Below are 19954 nucleotides of genomic sequence, written 5' to 3'. Positions count from 1 at the left end.
ACTTGGAAAGGTAGACTGGGATTTTGGAATTAGGGATTGAAGAGGGGTCTTCAGACTCCCTCCCCTCACACACTTTTCCTTCTCTTTCTTTTCTTTGTACTTTTCATTTATGAATTTGGAAGTTTCAATGTTAGTTTTAATCTTCATCTTTACTTTTCTGCACTTTCTTTCTTTTCTATTTTGGTAGAGCAATGATCAACTAACTCTTTTCATTGGGTTAGAGAGCTCTATTGTGATTCAATGGATCAAATGTAGTTCTTATTCTTCTTCTTCTTTCTTTTCTCTTGATTTTACTAGAGAGCTTTCGATCTTAATTCAATTGGTTAGTTGTGTTGGAAAAGAAACTATCCATAATTGGATCTCCTCTGAGCCTTGGAAAAGGGATGAGGAGATCATGCTAGAAATGCTCTCTCACATTGGATTAGGTTGGGGGTTGGGTGAATATAGTGACATGTAATCCTCCCAATACTTTGATCTATGAATGTGTGTGGTATAATCGAGGCGACCCAAGGAGGTCCAGGACGAGTTCTTGACATGGATCGGGTGGATGATGTTTTAGATAGGCGTCAAGTTGAGCGGAGAGCTCGTGTTAGGACACGTAGGAGCCAGCATGACTAGCAGTGGCTTGATGAGGCGATGGCGGGAGATAAGGATAGAGGTCGAGGTCGTGGACAAGGTACGGGTCATGTTGGACAGGCAGGGAAGGGTGGTCATCGATATAAAGCTAGAGATAGAGAGAGATGCAGGCCTAATGATCATGACAGTGTTGACGAAGATGGTGATGGTAGGGATGATGATGGGGATGATAGAGGGCATCGTGGTGGATATGAGGGTTGGATGGGGGGTGGACTTGGAGGAGGTGAGCATGGTGGCAGTGGTAGAGGATCACTTCGTGGAAAATGGTATGGTTTTGGTGTGGGTGATGATACCGGCGAAAGTGGCGGTGGAGATGGCGAAAGGGAATTCCAAGATGTACATGACAGCCAGACATGGATTAGCCTAGGTCAGCTTCTATCGGACCTGCTCACTAGTGAGGGTCTTAATGCAGACTTCGGAGGATCACACTTTCTTGAGGAGATTAGTGTCATCATGCAAGAGGATGAGGCAACACACCAAAGGTCGCATACCACCGGATCCTAGTCACACCTAGATGTGGACCTGAACGAGCCCCCGTCAAGCACGTTACATGAGCATTTTGCTTTGGATGGCACTTCTCCTTTAGCATACACAATCACCCCAGAAACTGTGGCAGGACTGTCTAGGCCACCCCCACAGACTGCACACAAGACAGAGGCAGCCGGAGATGGAGATGAGGATCAGGTGACGTTCGCCTAAAGACGCCAGAGGATCCGGCGACCTCGACGCTGCTTCACAATGTCGCATCTGTTCGGATGAGTCATGGTTATTGGTGTTTAGTGTATGAGTTATGATTCATAGTTGCTTTGACTTTGCATCACTTAGTATTGTCTGTGTGTTGTAATTTATTCATGCCTGGTGTATGAGTTGTAGCTCGTTGTTGTTTTACTTTGCATCACTTAGTATTGTCTTTGTGTTGTATTTTATTCTTGTTTAGTGTATGAGTTAACACTCCTAGTTACTTTGACCTTATATTGTTATGAGTTTACATCGTTTGAAACCATATAACATACTATCATATAATTTTATTAGTTAACATTAGACGAGTGTTTGAAAACAAGATCTAATATGATACACAATAACACAATAGTTGCGAATACATGGGGTCACTGTGAAATAATAATAAAGACATCATGGAACATACCAAACATTACAATGCATAAACACAATAAAGTTGACTAAATAGGAAACACTAACATACTTCAATGTAAATATGAAACTAATGACTAGACGTCGACTCCGGTACCCGTGGTGACCCCGCCCTGTGGACATGTCCTACGTGTGTGTCCTGACTATCTGCACAGCCCACATCTCTTAGGTCTGTTCGGGTTAGCCTCCTCCATGGTAGTCCAGACCCTAGTGGTCCTAGGATGCCCCTCAGTCACACGTCTCTTTGAGGGGTCAGGTATGACTGTTAGTCCATTATACGGTGGCTGAAAACCCTCAGGGATCGGAGGGATGAATCCCATCCAATACACGTCGAACACCAAGCTAAGGTGATACACCTCATGCACATAGAGCTGCCAAGTCAGACGTGAATACGCACAACAAGCTAAGGCATGACAACATGGATAATGACGTGCCTGAAAATATCCATAATAACATGTCTGTGCCCTGAGTGACACTCTGTAACTACCAAGTGAGAACGACCTAGTAGGTGTAGTCTCAGCGACACTGAATTCGGAGTTATCCCTGTCATATAAAGTCATTGTGAAACATATTGAGGCCTTCAGTTTGACCTCTATAGCCTTCACTAGATGCTGACTAAATTGCTGTCCGATTCCCAACTGGGCTTCTACCTCTCTTCTCTTGCGAACAAATAGCTCGGCCAACCTCCCATACGTGGACTTCACCAGTGAACAAAGTGGAAGGTTCCTCACTCCCTTCAGTATCGAATTCAAACACTCAGAGATATTCGTCGTCATATGTCCGAATCTCCTCCCCTCATCCCGATGCTGAGTCCGCATTGCATACTCAATCCTGTTAACCCAATCACACATGGCAGGGTCTTCAGTTCGTAGAATATCAAACCAGTAATTAAATTCAACCTCAGTCTTGGCATATGCTACGTTCACTAGAAGCCTACGTGCATCCTTGCCCTTAAAGTCAGGAAACATTTTGCGGCCACATGTTGAATACAGAATGTACGGTAGGCAGCAGATGGTAGCCAACCTCCGTCAGGAGCCTCAAGTGTAGCGTTAATACCATTGTGCCGATCCAATATCGATAGAATATCCAGCTACGGAGTGACATGCTGGTGGAGGTAGGATAGAAAAAATAACCACAACTCAGCATTCTCACCCTCCACAACTGCAAATGCAACAGGCAGGATGTTGGAGTTCCTGTCCTAAGCAATCGCAACGAGCAATGTACCCCCATATTTGGCGTACAAGTGGATCCCGTCAATATTGACCAACGGCTTACAATGTCGGAAGGCATCGATACATGGTGGGAATGTCCAAAAATTCCAATGGACTTAGGCATGCAACTGCTCCACTTGCCCACCCACTCACACAGGACTCGTCCTCAACACTGCAATACTACCAGGCATCATCATCTGCACACCTAGTACCCATCACGGTAACTCATTGTATGACTTATCCCAATCTCCGTAAATCTATTCCACGACCTTCTACTTAGCCAACCAAACCCTCCTGTAAGTCAGTCTAAAACTGAAATATGCCTCTATTTCATTCAGTTGTACCTTGATACACACGGCAGCATTAGCTCTAACTATTAGCAATATGAATGCAGAGATCACATGATAATCAAGACTCCTGTGATCATTCGATATTGACGTGGCCAGACAAGTATGAGATCCATTGTGTCGTTTTACCTCCCAAATACCTCTACGCCAGTAGAAACTAATTCTAATCAACGATGTGCACCCGTTGTCAAATTCCTTACGCTTTCCATAGTACTTGTGATAATCGGACTCCACCACTTTGTACTGAATCCCGCATAGGATGCTATAGGTCTTCACGCTTAACACCCTCCTCTTTATCTTGAAAATGCTGACCAACCTGAAACTCTACTAGACCTCGGTACCCTATGTATCTCTGGCACCAAATCCAACAAGTTTGCCAGGAACCCCATGTTGTCTCATGGCATCCAAGTCCAAATTTGAAAAGTGCGGGGGGGTACTGCTGAGTCCCTAAACTAGACGCTCCGCCACCCCAGCTAGATTACTCTCTGCTATGTCATCACCACTATCATCGGCAATGATGTCAGGCTCTACATCATCATCATCGTCATCATTCCATAGCACATCATCTATACCATCCAGTACTCCACCCTCTAATGAAATCGGTTGCGTCTCAGTAATACCTACTTCTCCGTCACCACTGTGGTTTAGATCATCTGCGAAGGACGGGGAGACAACCAACACTGCCTCAGGTGCAATAATAGGCACGGATAAAGAGGCACAAACAGGCCTCGAACTAGAACAAGCTGCTGTTGCTAGATGTTGGGGATTCCGGTTCGAACCTCCCGAGCTGGGAACCACATCTACAAGCTTGGCCAACAGCTCAGGGGTCCTAACCTCAAGAAACTGCCGATGACAATAGAACAGAACTTGCAAATCATCGTCACTCCCTATGACAAATGAATCGTATTTCACATCATCCCGCAAAACTAAAATCGAAATTCTATAGAATAACTTCTCAACCCGTTTCACGCCTTGTAACCCTATTTTTCGGATTATAGAATTCAGGAACTCAACGAAGCTCGTTGAAGGTTTCAGAAAAATACTAAGGGGATCCTTATCAGTAAACTTAATTCCAGATTATGTTTTTTTCTTAATCAACCCTCTATAGTGCGCCAATACTAAAAAACTATCCTCACTAGTCATTGTGTTTCACTCTCATAAGAAATTCACGTTCATATTATATTTATATACGTTGGCCTCACACTAAATCGAATTTGCCTAGTTCGATTGATAAGTGCACAGTAATTCGAATCAATTCTATTCAAATTATATAGAACCAACCTAGGAATAAATTGAAACAACTTGTTTCGAATTACCAGAGGCAAAACGTTGCATGCATAAATCGAATGTACGTGATTTGATTTACTAGGGAATTGACATGCATGCATAAATCGATTCTGACTAATTCGGTTTACATTTCTCTTGATAATTCGAATTTGTCAGCTTCGATTTACTATAGGAATTTACAAATCGAATGCATCTCATTCAATTTATATAAAAAAATGTACTTGGAAGATCCTTGTAACATTTTTAAATTTAAATAAATTGTATAATATTAATTTGGGTTTGATTTAATTGTACATTTTAACCTAACTTACTGTAATATTAACTAAAATTAGTTGGAATATATATAGTGTTAGTTATCAAATTGTATAACCAGTATATATAGCCCCCATAATTAGTCACAATACACTCCATCTATTATATAATAGATAGTTTATAATTAAAATGAAATTTAACAAGATATTAACATAATATTACTTTTATTTTATTTGCTTCATTTGTTCCCATATTAAAACATTGTGTTGCTCTTCAAATTTAATGAAACTTGACCTGTTTGAAATAATAATGATAACTAAAATATGCATATAAGGAGTTCGTCTAATCATATAATTCTATGGTAAGACTTTTAAAGGCGTGAGTGACGGATTATTACCGGTTCTTCGCATAAGTACTAAAGTATCGTAGTTTATAAAAAGCTAAAAATTTATGCGCAGTCGACTTTACGTGAAATTGATAGTTGAGAATCATTAGATAGTTTGACTGATTTGACTAAATTTTCATCTAACGATTTTTAGTTATCAACTTCACGTGAAGTCGACTAAACCTAAGTTTACACCATATAGTTAACTTTTCTGTATTGTAAATTTTATTTAAATAATATATATCAAATATAAAGTCGAATGTAAGAAAACGCGCCATGCGTGTTCATGAGAAGATCATTTTTTGTTGTCAATTCTTTCACTAACAAAATTTCAATTGAGAAAATTTGTTGAAAATATTATAAGAATAAAACTTATATTGTATAGGCATCGAAAAGAGGGAGTAGAATCATCTTCTTTCCTTTTTTATAGTTATACATATAGGGATAAATGGTCAAATTAATTTTCGAAAAATTACTTATTTTTTAAATTTAGTTTTTAAAAAAAATTTAATTAAATTTATTTTTTAAAAATTTTAAATTAGTCACTTTAGTCCTTCCGTCACTTCTGTTGTTAATAACGTCAAAGTTTGTTAATGTAATACGTTAATTGATATCACAATACATACTTAGTAGTTTTAATTGATGGCTAATATAATAAATTTATGAAATTAAATCAAATAAATTCCAAATTGAGGGATTTCAATACCTCAAATTTTTTCCTCAATTAGATTTTGATTTGATCTAATTTCATGAACTTATCATGTTAATAGTCAATTAAAACTTTATGTGTGTGTTGTAGTATCACTTAACATGTCATATTAATAAATTTTGGTACCGTTAATAAAAAAAATGACCAAAGAACTAACACAATTAATTTAAAATCTTTAAAGGATCCAATTTAGAGAACGAATAATCTTTTAGAGATAAATTTAACTATTTAGTATTTACCCATATAAATAACGTTAAAAACTAACATTTTTCACTTAACATTAGTCATTTTTTAGAATATTTTTTTATTTTAAATTCTAAATTTTAAATTATAAATTTTCAATTTTATATTTTAAATTACAAATCTTAAATTTTAAAATTGATTAGTGTTGGCTTACTTTCTTACACTTTCTCTACATATAAATAGTAGTATGCTGTAAATTCTAATTTTTCAAAATTTTTTTATTTTAAATTGAATAAAATCACATTTCAATTTGAAATGGATTTATAGAAATTTATTTAAAAATTTAAATTCAAATTTAAAATTCATTATAAAATAACCCATTATTATTAATTAACATTTAGCATTAATTCCCAATTTCTATATTATTGTTATATAATTTTTTATACTAGTAAAAAATATAATAATTAACTAATTTTTTAAAAAATATTAAAATACTTATTAGTGTGTGATATTATAGATTTGTGGTAAATTAGTCATACTATATTTATCAAACAAAGCTGACGTCTAACAATATTCTTTGTCGATTCGATAATATGAAGTAGTATGTTTTTTTTAATAAGAATTAAATAAGAATAAAATATTTTTTTATCAGTTTTTTAAGTCTTTGACTAACTTTTTCATTAAAAGAAATTCACTTATTACCGTAGGATTTATCATTATATTTTATCCAACAAAAAAAACCTCAACGAAAACATATTACCATCGGATTTTTTAAATTTGAAGCTAATGATTTTGTTAATATCATTGGAATGGTCGGACGTTAATTAGGACCGAAGTTGAGAAATTGAGGTTTACATTATCGTATGTCAAAATTTTTTTACTATAAATTAAGATTTAAATTTGACAGTAATTTTTGCATTTTTATTTTAAATTAGATTAATTATTTACTGTCAACTTTATCCAACTACAAATTTAACAGTAACATATGTCCAATTTTAAAATTATTTTTTAATTAAATATATTAAATATTATTATTTTGTTTTGAAACTTCATATTTAAATCACTATAAAACAAAAGTATGTTATGAAAATTCATATTCTATGTAAACTTATCCGAATACATAAAAATGAATATGCTATGAATTTAACATAAATACTATTTTAAATTGGATTAGATCTAAAGTCGAGACTTACATAAAACTTTTCAGACCGCTCATCCATGCATCTAGAGTGTCTTGTTCTCTTTTCAATGTAGAGGTATTTGAAGACTTTGGCTTTATTAAGCTTGCGCCACAACTCCTTTGTTATACGTATAGTGAACAAATATTTAAAACAAGTCACAATTAAATTTGTAATAAAAGATAAAACTTAAACTTTAACTAAGTAAAAATGTTACTATCAACCTCTTGATAGAGTGATGGTATCCCACAATGTAGAGAGCTATCCTTGGTTGACGTTCTATTCACATTGTTTGTGGTATGGTGGTGACTAAACCTGAGGTCATTATCCCAATATTGCCTCAGTTTTCACCTTAAGTGGGGCCGCAACTACTGAGATGGGAGTGGTAGCAATGGTAGTGAGGTAGCAATAAGGGGGGAGGGCAAATGAGGGTGGTGGAGAGTGGAGAAAAATGTAGGAGATATTTGAAATCTGGTTTGCATAAGTGAGGGGGAAGAAGAACAAGTCGTGATTTAATTCCTAGCTTACCATCAAACATTCTATTGAAAAATTTCGTGGGTAAAGAGAGTTCATTTAGTTAAACATTGCGTTTCGATGGAGTGAGTTACTGTCAATAGATTTTTCGACTGTAAGATCTTGCGCCATTAAAAAACTTTCTTGGATCCAAAATTTTTTTACGAACTTTGCATCAAAATTTTTAATTCAACAACAATGTTTTCCATATTTTGAATTTTTAATGAATACCGTCGGTTTTTCCCACATGAAATCTAATGGTAATTAGTGTCTCAAAAATTTGATAAAAATTACTGTATTTTCAGTAATGTTTAGAGTATGATATAATTGTTAAGCTCTAACTCATTGTCATTATTATAATAAACTAGTGAATAATCTAATGAATTTATTTCTTTGTTAATTTAATTCTCTTAGTCAAAATTTTATTCAATTCAATAATTATCACCATATAACTCAAATTCATTACCAAGAGTTAATATATTCTAGCAATAATTAAATCTGTAAGTATTTAAATATTATCTAATACTTATTCAGCTGACAAACTAAGATAATAACTATTCAGAATCAGTATATAATAAGAAACTTTATTGATTAACATGATAATGGTAGATGAAAGAAAACTCTAATACTATGTTCTTGATGAGAATATCTTTTTGACAAATATATGGTAAATATATCCATAAATTTGTCATTGAATTCTCAATATGAGATAATTTAACAACCATATACTATATGCAATATATATATATATATATATATACACACATGTATATCGAGATTAGTATGAAATATTTATCTCTCAAACTTATGATCTGTATGATAGTAATAATTTTTTCTCTAAATTTAGTCAACAACCTTTTTGTGTTAATCTTATTTAAGTAATACACAAAATATATGTTTTGGGCTATTTTAGTGAATCCATAACTTAGACTCTCACATCCTCTTTTGAAGAAAACTCAATGTGTCTAGTTTTATGCTTTTGAAGAACAAAAACTATATATTTTTTCTACAATTTTTTTGTGAATTTTGTAAGTAATTAGAGTGTTGGAAAGTAAAAGGTGCAAGAGACAGTTAGACATAATTTGTTGTGTATGCAAAGGAATTCTACCTATGCAATGTTTGGCAGGAGCTACACCTAACGTTGCAAAAGGAACTTTTATGCAATAACATGCACAATAAAAGGTAGGCAAGATTGGAATTCTATGTATGCAGCGAGTGTTTGCATACAGGACAGTTTAGGCATTAGGAGCAATTTTGTATATGCAGCATGAAGTTGCGTATGCGAGTGCATGTTATCTAGCCAACACCCTACATATGCAAAAATAGTCCACTTTGGCAGGCTCATGATAATCCAAACCATTGACCTTGTGTCTAAGGAGTTAGGTTAGAAACCTTAGATCTACATGTCTTACATAAACGGCCTAAGTCGAACGCAAATGGATGGTCATTGATAGTGATACTCGATGTGCATGACTGTATGTAAATTCTTTCTTATTATACGGGTGGTCAAGCATGCAATTTCCAAATAGTTTTTCTTGTAAAGAAGTTGACAGAACATTATTCTCTAAGACAGACTTCAAAAAAATTCTAGTTGTTCCTCTTGTGAGATACCTGACAAAAGACTGTCTGACAATAACTATTGAATATTGTCAGGTTTGACAATATAACTAACATATGTGCTTATGACCAGTAAAAAAACATTCATCATAAACATTTGTTATGTTTTCTTAAGAGTGCATTTGATTATGATTGTTATAATGGTAATTATGTGCTACTTGAGTTATATAATATTTGTTTGTGTGTAAATTGTATGGATTGTTGTGTTTGTCTAGCATGCACATGTAACGGAGGGTAACATGATATCGAGATTGAAAAAGATCCCAAGCTAAGAATGTGTGCTAAATGATTCGAGTGATAATGCAGGGATTAGGTGGACAGTTAGGCAATTAAGACTTGCGATAAGAATGTTATGATATCTATGAGTTCATATTTTCTTATATATAGTTTTTATCCAATTTCTTTACTATGTTGAAATCTTTCAGGTTCTCATCACCTCTTGGTTATTTTGAGGTAACAACCACTTTAGTAATCGAAATATTCAGGCATTGGCAAAAAGTATATTGAAAGAAGTTATCGATCAAAAAGTCCCTGAATAATTTTAAAATTCGACAAAAGTGACCAGACATTACCTGTTCTAGTTTCTGTTAACGAAAAATGTTGAAGTGGCTAGAAGCAAATGACATGGCACACTAAAATATTATTTGGAATTTTTACTTAATTTAAAATTATACAAACCCTAAATTTTCAAATTAATTTTCTTCTCTCTTTCTCTGCCTCTCTCCCTCCTTGTTTTCTATCTAGCTCTAGTTGATTGGTTGCGCGTGTACACAAAACGCACACTATTTCGCACAACAGCAGCAGTACCAGCAAGTGCACTGGGTCGTTCAAGTAATACCTGAGCGAGTCAGGATCGGTCCTATGAGGATTGTGGCTTGAAGCAAGCTTATGGTTGTCTTACAGGTCTTAGTCAAGCGGAATCAGAAGGGTGTTGGATATTAAGAAGTTAGCTATTAGAAATTATATGATGGGAATAGAGTTGAGAGTTGGAGTTGCTTTGTCTTTCTGAAGTAACTCTGGTACTACTATCTTCTTTGCTTGTGAATGATCTTCTTCTGTGGTAGGCTATAAGTGATCAAAGACATGCCAATGGTCCTTGATCTCCTATACTACAGAATGAACGCCAGGGCCCTTGTCATTCATTCCAATGGAGGGTGAAGCTCTAGCAGGCTATTCTCTTGGCGATCCTACTCAAAATGCCACAGACAAGGTCGAATCTTTTGGATTAGAGAACGCTCCTTCTTTGGAATCTAGCCTATACCACAGAGACCTTAATCTCCCCGGAGATCGGCTGAACTGGTGTCTTGAGAAGTCCCCAATAAAATTGTGGATTAACCATCTGAGAGATGTGAATTCATAGCTATTGGCTCGTACTTTTCTTCCAGGTACTCCCACGAACCCAAGTAGACGCGGGTGTTTGTCAGGCACGTTCGTTTTAATGTGATGAACAAAGCCAATTTGTCATATCGTCCTATTCACCACGATAAAGACCAGAATATACATCTTAGAGATAGATCAAACACGGATCAAAGAAGAAGAAATAGTATTTTTATTAATTCATAGGATTCAGGAGAGCTCCTACCCTCAACCTAGGAGGTTTAGAGACTCATACAGAAATAAAAACACAAAGATGAAAATAATGGCAGACCTCCCTCAACAAGAGGTCTAAAGAAGATGGTAAAAGTGGTCAAAGACTTCTCTCCTAAATCGGAGAGTGTATGATACAATGTGTAAAAGGTCTTTAAATACTTAAACAAATGACTAGTAAGGGTAAAATAGTCTATTTAGTGCTAAAATCCACTTCTGAGATCCACTTGGTGAGTGTTTGGGCTGAGCTTTGATGAGATCCACGTGCATGAGGCTCCTTGGGCGTGGAATGCCAGCTAGGGGGTCCTCTCTAGGCCTTTGGACGCTGGGCTCTGCTCTTTGGGCGCTAGACGCTTGGAAGGGGCAGTAAGCTGGCGTTGGACGCCAGTTTTGGGCCTTCTAATCCGAAGCACAGTATAAACTATTATATATTGCTGGAAAGCTCTAGAAGTCAGATTTCCATATCCGTTAAGATTGCTCCATTTGAACTTTTGTAACTCCAGAAAAGCTCTTCCGAATACAGGCAGGTCAGATCTGGGCAGCATCTACAGTGCTTTCTTTGTCTCTGAATCAGACTTCTGCTCCAACTCCTCAATTTCAGCCAAAAAATACTTGAAATTGTTAAAAAACACAAAAACTCGTAGTAGAATCCAAAAATGTGATTTTAACACTAAAACCTATAAAAACTTAATAAAAACTAAATAAAAACTACTAAAAACTATATGAAAATGATGTCAAAAAACGTATAAAATAGGGGTGTGCATGGCCCGGTCCGGTCCGAAGACTCGGCCCGCCTACAAACACTTTAGGGGCTAATTTGGTGTGATTTCACCAGGTCTAGGGCCGGGTAAGGGTCTCAAAAATAGACCCGGTCATTATTTCGGGTCGGGTCCGGGCCATTGCTCGGGTCACTCGAAATCGGCCCGGTGGCCCGATCATCATACACAATTAATATTTTGTATTATTAGTGATGGATGATGGCTATTCTTATGTGGAATTTAAGTATAGTAAACCTTAATATTTTGTGTTATTAGTTATTATAAGACTATAAGTTAATGTTTTATATTTAAAATGCATAAGATTTTAGACTAATTAATGCATAATATTGTGTTATTTGTATTGATTTAAATATTTGGTGTTATTAGACAATATTAGTATTGGTTATAGTTATGCTTTAATTTTAGAGAAGTGTTGGTTCTTGTTTTATTTTTCTAAGTGAATTTTACCATGTCAAATAATGGTTGGAGTATTGAAAATTTAGATATTTTCACAGGCTAGCTTATAAGAAGGTATCAAGGTAATGTAATGTTAACGGTCCGATTTTCACCCAATTTTTACCAGGTATAAATGTGGTCCGAAAGTGTATAGGTTTCATCGGGTCTAGGGTTGGGTTCGGGTCTACTAAATAGGCTCGGATATATATTTCGGGTCGGGTCTGGGTCACATCAAACCCGGTTTCACCCATACCATGCACACCCCTAGTATAAAATATCCGCTCATCATTGATCTAGACCAATTCCCATGCCATAGTTGATTTCAGATAGAGAGAAAGAGAGAGAGAGAGAGAGAGTGTGTGTGTGTGTGTGTGTGTTTTATTGGCATGACCTGAGTTCCTCATAGGTAGAGGCGAGCTAGTGAGCTTCGGCGCAAACTTGGTCGAGCTCGGCAGACATGGCAGCGTAGACACAAAAATTGATGTCGAACTTAGGGTCACGTTCAACCTTGAGTTTTGCAACGATGACAGTGAGAGTGGACTTTCTCGCCACTGATGTCTTCTTCTTTTGTCGACGCTGACATCTTCTCCCTCAATGCCACGTTCTAACACTCTTTACTTTGTCTCTTCTTTTTCGTCTCTCGATCTCTCTCATTCTCTGTGAACTCTTTGGATCTATTTTTTATTTTTTTATTTTAAAAAAATTACATAATATTGTTATCATTGAACTGTATGAATATTGTTATTATCGCTGAAGAGAGAACACAAGTAGAGGTGAGAAAGGGGAAGAGTAAGAAGTAATGAGAGAGCGAGAGAAAGAGAGATGAGTTGGAAAAAGGAAGTTGAGAGTGATTTGAAAATAAGATTAATGGTGGTGTTGGTGGGTGTGGTAGTGAGGCAGAAGGAAACTTGGAGGTGGGAGGTGGTGATTTGGTGACATGTCAATGCCTTGTTAGCTACTTCATCATTTTTCATTAACAGAAATTAGAACATTTATTATTTGGTTATTTTTTCAAATTTTAAAATTATTTAGGAATTTTTTTGTTGATAACATCTTTTGGAGTCTTTTTTGTCAATGCCTGAATTTTTTGAGTAGTAAATTGATAGTTACTTTTTTTATATTTTCTAAATTTGATTATAATATATCATGCTCATAGGTGAAAAAAATTTGGTGGAGTAATGATAAACATTTATGTCATTTCACTTGACTAGTTCAACACTTAAGTGTTGCTATAAGTAAGGCCACACTCTTATATTTTGCAACACTTTATATTTTTATTTTTTAAATAAAAAAATTAATATTAAAAATATATTATTTTAATATTAAAAATAATAACTGCCACAGGAATCTTTCATTCCTTAAGGAAGTGTGTGGTGTAGCGATAAAAGTAAAATAGTTTGTATGGACTCGTACTTATGGAAACACTATGAGTAATATGATAGTGTTGTGAACTTGTGATAGATTTGGTACATACCGTGATACTCTGGCTATTGATTTATTATGGATTAAGAATCATGAACTTTAGTGAAGGTGTTACTCTCTTCCTTACGAAATATCTAAATAATACTTTTTCTATTTGAGAAAATGACAAATAGGTCCCTGACTTTTTGCCCCGCGAACATTTTCATTCCTGACCATTGAAAAATACTTTTAAATTCCTGACCTTCACAACAGTTGGATGGATGAGTCCCTCCGTGAAAATGCCTCCGTCAAACCTAACGGAAAAGTCTGATGTGACTCCTGTTCTGATGACCTGGCGTTACGGGTGAACATGTGGCATATAAGTGGAAGGACAGTTTTGAAAACTGGACAAATAAGTCCCTCTTCCTCAAAACTACGTCGTTTCGTGTGCAGCCCTAATCGTTAAATTGATTGCGTTTCTTTGTGTAGGCTACTGGCGAGGAGTTCTACCTGGATTAACAATGACTACCAATGGAGCATCATCAACCTCAAGAAGAAGCGTCAGTGGAGTAAGATAAGACAATTCAACTTCAAGCTCTGTTTCGTGTGTTGTGCATGCTAGAGATCTAAACGACGGCGTCGCCTTGAGGTGCTTCTGTGGAGTTTAAGCAATAATGTATATGTCGAGAACCATTAGCAACCCTAACAGAATATTCTTGGGTTTTCCATTCTATAAGGTAAGATAAAAAAATTTGAGAATTTTGATCTGAAATAGTTCTAGATAGTAAATGATTTTGGGGATTTTGACAAGGAAAGCAACCGCATTGCAAATTTTTTGTTTGGATCGATGAGAATCTTACAAGGATTGGAAGCAATGGTTGCACCTCTGATAAAAGACATTCGGGTGAGAAAGATGTTGAAGTTGTTGAATAGGAAGAGGAATTCGATCAGAGGATGGCTATTTTGGAGAAGAAGATTATTGCTTTAGAAAAAAAAAACCCATTAACTTGGTGTATTTGTACAATTGTATGTAATGTTTGTGTTGCTTTTTATGTATGTAGTTTTTGAGAAATGAATTATAGAAATTAGAATAGAAAAATGGGTTGTTCTAGATTTTTGTTGTGTATTGAAACATGCCATTTAGGCTATTTATGTATCCTGTAATCTAAATGTAACTCAATTTATGATTTCAGTATGCTGTCGAAGTTATGTTTTCAATATCTAAAGAAACATTGAAACGTTGAAGAAATATACTTAAAAGTTGCATACATAAACACATAACATAGATCGAAAGTTATATAAACAACTTTGTCACAGCCAAGTTTCCTAAAAGCTTTCCAAAAGAACAAATCTCCTAAAGTGTATAGTTTTATGAAGCTTAACATCACAAAAGTAAGCCTCAAACACATAATATAGATCCTAAAATACAGATGTGCATAAATAAGTCTACTGAAATTATGATTCCAAGTTTCCTAAAGGCCATTACAAGGCATAGTGGGATGCCCAATCTCACATAGTTCTTCACTTCTTTGGATTGATGGAGGGTGGATTAGGGATGAATTTGAACAATCTAGTTGTGGCACTGCTTGCTGCTGCCAATGTCTCCTTGGTAGCTGCTGTACTTGGTCCTGGAATAACTTGAGATGAATGTGGTCTAGGTGGAGCACCTTGAGATTGAGACTGTGGTGATCTTTGCTGACTTGGATTTGGGAGTGGACTGGGACAAAGTGGAGCTGATGGTCTGAATATCTCTTGCTTGGGTCTCGTCTTTGATGGATTAGGTTGAACTTTTTGGTGGGTTGTAGATGGAACTTGGAGTGGAGGCCTGATGACGAGTCATCATATGCTAGCTTTTGAAGCAAATTTCACTTGTTTCATTAGTTTTTAAGCACTTTCTTGCATTGTAAGTAAGTAATTTGGTGTGGATTTGCATGGTTTTATTGAATCAATCAACCACCCTTTAATTGATACTAAATCATGAGGTTTAAGCTAAATTTAATTAGTTTTTGAATGATTTATAAACCTTGTGAATTTGGTGATACTTGGATTGGTTGTTTTGATTACTTGTAGGTGAAGAAAAGAAGAAAACAAGAAAGCGTAGCCTAAGAAGTGTGGCCCAAGGAAGAGAAAAATGTGGCAAAAGAAACAAGGAAGCGTGGCACATTGAAGGAGGGAAGCCACAGCACTCTCTCCAAGAGCACAATGCTCTCCAAAGGAGCATTGTAATGAACCAAGGAAGCAAGGCTTGAATGCTACGCTCCCCTTAAGAGCTGAGCACTATAATGAACCAAGGAAGAAAGGGGAGAAGCATAATGCTCAGCTCTTGCCAAGAGCATTATCGGGGGCCTTCCAAAATAAATTCAAGGAAAAAGTTTGCTAGTGAAAGCCACAAGGTTCGAACTCATGAGCAAGGGGTTAAAGGGAAGCGCTACCCTTGCAAGAAAATAAGCCAAAATTGGCTTAAGTACACTCACAAGGATTTGAACCAGGGACATTCATGAAGAGTAGGGAGAAGGCGCTAGAAGAAACCAAGGAAATTGGCACCCAAAATGCTCCCACCAAGATTCGAACCATGCACCTCAAGGAAACAAGGAGGAAGGCACCACTTTGTGCACAAAAGAAAGGGGCCAACAATGCTTCTCCAAGGATTCGAACCAGAAACCTCTCCTTTGAAGCACCAATGCTGCGCTCTCAAGGAGAGCAGAGCGCTACCCTGATGCTGCACACAAGCTTGGCACGCTACAAAGGGCCAAAGACACAAGGCAATGCTGCGCTCTCCCCACCAACTGAGCAAACTACTGGGAGCAAGCACCTATGGGCCAAAATTGAACCAAAATTCAATTTAAATTCAATTCTTCACCAAATTAAAAAGCCCACTCCAAATTCTAAAATTCAAAAATAGGAAGTGTATAAATAGAAGCTAGTTTGATTTAGATAGGACTTTTTTTTGGGGGGACCCTTTTACTTTGACTCTCATTTTTTTAGAATTTTCATTTTTGCTTTCTTGTGATTTGTCACTGTGGATCTTAGAGAATTGGGAAGGAAAATTGAGCTCTCTTCTTCCTTGTTCTTGTTTCTACACTCTTTACTTCTTGTCTTGGATCTTGGGCGGAGAATTGAAGAAATTCTATTTCAATCTCACCTTGGGATCTCTTTGTTTATTTTTCTGCAAAGTTTCAGCAACTGAGATTTGAATCCAAATTATATTTACTGCCTTCATCTTTTACTTCTTCTGCAATTTACTCTTCCATTTCTTTAGCAATTTTTCTCATTAGATCAAGGAAGGATTTGAGATCTAGACTTGTTTTCTAGTCTCCTCCACCCCTGAGATCTTCAATTTCTCTTTAGTTAGTGCACTTGAGCTGCATTCTACTTTCTGTTTGAATTTCCAAGCAATTATTCTTTTCTGTTTAGATATGTTGCATCTCAATTCATACTTTACTTCTCTGATTCATGCCATTTTACTTTCTCTTTTTAATTTCTACAATCCCAGTGCCCAAATCCTTTTCTGATTCAAGCCATTTACATTTCTTGTACTTTAAGTTTCTGCAATTTATATTTCTTGCACTCTAAGTTTCTGTCATTTACTTTACTTATTCTTTAAAATTTAGCACTTTTATTTTCTATTCCCCTTATTTACTGCAATTCTTCCCTCTCCCTTTAAATTTCATGCAATTTAACTTCTGTCAAATACAAATCACTCAACTCAACTCTTGTTTGCTTGACTAAATCAACCACTAAACTAAAATTGCTCAATCCTTCAATCCCTGTGGGATAGACCTCACTCATGTGAGTTATTACTACTTGATGTGACCCGATACACTTGTCGATGAGTTTAGGTGTTGGAATTCGGTTTCAACCCATCAAGGCCTAAATGGTGTCCTTCTAATTACAGGACCTGGCTTGACTTGGTGTGCCGCTGGAGCTAGTGTTGCAGGCCTTGGTGTTGTTGCCACAGTGATGAAAAGATTTGAGGTCACAACAGTTGAGACTTGGTTGACATGTATTTCAAGTAGTCATAAAACTTAGGGTAAAAATCATTGAAAGGTCAACAATTCACACTAATAGGATTAACTTACTACTGGAGTGAGTTGCTGACTATTATTGTTGTGATCCTGACTAGATGGAGCACTTTGGGTGTTAGGAGCATCCTATCCAATTATATTGACTTATTAGTCTCCTACTAATATTAATTCCCTAATCATACATTAAACAGACACATACATCCCGAAGCATTAAAAAATTAGACTGATTACTCCTTAAGCACATTACTTACATTATCATTTGGAACTGATTGTGACAGTTGGAGGAATACTAATGATTGAGATGTGGCACCTTTCTTGGCCTTCTTTGTCTTAGGTTTTTAGTTGGGGTCAGATGGAGCACCCTTGCATGTCTTGTAGTTATGTCCCATTGCACCACATTTACTACATGTGACTTTAAATGATCTCTTCAGCTTGTTACCTTATTGCATCATTGGCTTAGCAGGATCCTTCTGTCTGTTGTGCACTTTTGACCTGCCTATTGGTCTCTTTATGATGGGAGGATTTGGCATTGAATACTCAGTCCTTGTCCAAAACTCCTCACTTGGCACACGTTGAATACAATGTGCATATATCTTATGGATTGACTCCATGCATAACCATGGATGCATATATTTCTTTGGATGATCATGCCTCTTCCTGATTGCTGCAATTCCATGGGTACATGGCATGCCTAAAACAGAACAACATCATGAACTAATAGCAAGTAAACCCTATTATTGAGAACATACTTCACAATTAATTAAAACTAACCAGTCAGCTACCATTTGTTGCATGAGCAGGTTTGCTTGACAAGACCCACGTCCACCTTTGTATTTTTACGACTCACTTCAAACTTCTTGCGTTTATCGTCGCCTATCCACTCTACATGCCATTTGTTGCTGGGCCTTATTAGACGCTCCATCCTCTTCTGTTGAACAGGTGCAAGCTTTCCAGGATAATTGTCAAGTAACTCCTTATGCTTGACCATCCTCCTCATCAGATAGCATCTAATTTCTTCACACATTGTGAGAATAGGCTTGCTTCTATAGTTTACTATCTTTGCGTTGAACACCTCACACATGTTATTTATGAGGTTGTCCACTTTTGGTCCATGTGAGAAATATGCCTTAACCCAAGTTGCTGGCTCAAATTTTGCAGGTATTCCCATGCACCTTGGTTAATTCCTTTGAACTTCTCTATCTGTTCCTTGAATTCTGGTATGGTGGTGCATTTAGCACAGTCCCAAACCACCTCCAAAATATACAAATCCTTAAACCCATTGATAAAGTTTTTCCAAATGTGCATCACACAATTTCGGTGATGGCCATTCGGCATAACTATTTTCAATGCAAGTAGAAATCCCTAACACAGTACATAGTGAACTAGCAGTCAATACTAAACAGTTGTCAATACTAAACCAGCAGTCAATACTAAACAATTATTAATACTAAACCAGTAGTCAATATTAAACAGTTATATTAAACAATTGTAAATAATTGCAACATTAAAACCAACAGTCAACAACAATCAACATTAAACAATTATCTAACTAAAACAGAAGCTAATAGTAAATAATTGCATAAGTAAAACGGAAGCCAATTTTAACCAATTGCATAACTAAAACAAAAATCAATTGTGAACAAGTGGCAAGTAATTAAAGGATTATGAATTTTACCTTTTGTTGGTTGGACATAAAATTCCAACCATGAGTCTGCACATCCCCTACATCCTCTTGGAGTAGAGTCAAAAATCACTTCCAAGACTCCTTAGTTTCAAACCTTGCAACTCTGTAAGCAACTATATAAAATTGGTTATTTGCGTCCTGAGCCACTGCTGTTAGGAGTTGTCCACCATAATATGTCTTCAGAAAATAACCATCAAGATGTATCAGAGGCCTATATCCACCCTTGAAGCCTTGCTTGCATGCCTCTAAACATATATAAAGCTTATCAAACACATGAGGAGATTGAGGAATAGGAGTGACACATACTTCTGCTCTAGACCCTGGGTTGCTTCTTAAAATCTCAAACAAGTAATCTCTCACATTACCATACTATTCTCTCTCATTGTCTATGATTCTCTCTCTTGCCTCTCTAACTGCTCTATTGACCATTTTTGGATGTGCAGAGTGAGTGAGAATTCTTCTCTTCTCTCAGAAAGTCAATAGCCTTACTTGTCCTCATAGAGGTTGTGTACTCATTCTCTTCTCAACCTTCTTACTAATCCAATGTTAATCAGCTGCATTACTTCACAAGTCACT

This window comes from Arachis stenosperma, chromosome 1 (assembly GCF_014773155.1).
Source record: "Arachis stenosperma cultivar V10309 chromosome 1, arast.V10309.gnm1.PFL2, whole genome shotgun sequence".
Taxonomy (NCBI): Eukaryota; Viridiplantae; Streptophyta; class Magnoliopsida; order Fabales; family Fabaceae; genus Arachis; species Arachis stenosperma.
This window is presented reverse-complemented; position numbering follows the sequence as displayed.